The sequence below is a fragment of the Triticum urartu genome, chromosome 7 (assembly GCF_003073215.2).
Source record: "Triticum urartu cultivar G1812 chromosome 7, Tu2.1, whole genome shotgun sequence".
In the NCBI taxonomy this organism is placed as follows: Eukaryota; Viridiplantae; Streptophyta; class Magnoliopsida; order Poales; family Poaceae; genus Triticum; species Triticum urartu.
The window spans coordinates 663,982,381-663,983,977 of record NC_053028.1 but is presented as its reverse complement, the minus strand read 5'-3'; positions in this window follow the sequence as shown (position 1 = coordinate 663,983,977).

Sequence of the window (1,597 nt, the reverse complement as noted above, 5' to 3'; positions counted from 1 at the left end):
ATAACTATCCCTCAACATGCAACAAAGAGTCACTCCAAAGTCACTAATAGCGGAGAACGAACGAAGAGATTATGGTAGGGTACGAAACCACCTCAAAGTTATTCTTTCCAATCAATCCGGTGGGCTATTCCTATAAGTGTCACAAACAGCCCTAGAGTTTGTATTAGAATAACACCTTAAGACACAAATCAACCAAAACCCTAATGTCACATAGATACTCCAATGTCACCTCAAGTATCCGTGGGCATGATTATACGATAAGCATCACACAATCTCAGATTCATCTATTCAACCAACACAAAGGACCTCAAAGAGTGCGCCAAAGTTTCTACCAGAGAATCATGACGAAAATGTGTGCCAACCCCTATGCATAGTTCATGGGAGGAACCCGCAAGTTGATCACCAAAACATACATCAAGTGAATCACGTGATATCCCATTGTCACCACAGATATCCACGGCAAGATATACATCAAGTGTCCTCAAATCTTTAAAGACTCGATCCGATAAGATTACTTCAAGGGGAAAACTCAATTCATTACAAGAGAGTATAGAGGGGGAGGATAAACATCATAGGATCCAAATATAATAGCAAAGCTCGCGATACATCAAGATCGTATCATCTCAAGAACACGAGAGAGAGAGAGAGATCAAACACATAGCTACTGGTACATACCCTCAGCCCCGAGGGAGAACTACTCCCTCATCATCATGGAGAGCACCGGGATGATGAATATGGCCACCGGAAAGGTTTCAACATTTTATCACATTCTGACTTTTCTAGGGAATTATTGCAACAGCGGTAAACTTTCTGTTTTCAAACAGCAACATGTATACTTGTAACATAGGCATAGTAAAGGCTATCAATGCCACTTCTATTGAAATAAAAGATGCAAAACATTGTTCTAAATAACAGCAAGCAAATCCTAACAAAATAAATTGACGCTCCAAGAAAAACACATATCATGTGGCGAATAAAAATATAGCTCCAAGTAAACTTACTGATGAACGAAGACGAAAGAGGGGATGCCATCCGGGGCATCCCCAAGCTTAGGCTCTTGGTTGTCCTTGAATATTACCTTGGGGTGCCTTGGGCATCCCCAAGATTAGGCTCTTGCCACTCCTTATTCCATAGTCCATCGAATCCTTACCCAAAACTTGAAAACTTCACAACACAAAACTTAAAGTAGAAAACTCGTAAGCTCCGTTAGTATAGGAAAATAAATCACCACTTCAAGATAATGTAATGAACTCATTCTTTATTTATATTGGTGTTAAACCTACTGTATTCCAACTTCTCTATGGTTCATAAACTATTTTACTAGCCATAGATTCATCAAAATAAGTAAACAACACATGAAAAACAGAATCTGTCAAAAACAGAACAGTCTGTAGTAATCTGAATCAAACGTATACTTATGGAACTCATAAAATTCTCAAATAAATTTATGGACCTGAGGAATTTATCTATTAATCATCTTCAAAAAGAATTAACTAAATATCACTCTCCAAATAAAAATTACAGCAGTTCTCGTGAGCGCTAAAGTTTCTGTTTTTTTATAGCATGATCAACAAGACTTTCCCCAAGTCTTCCCAAA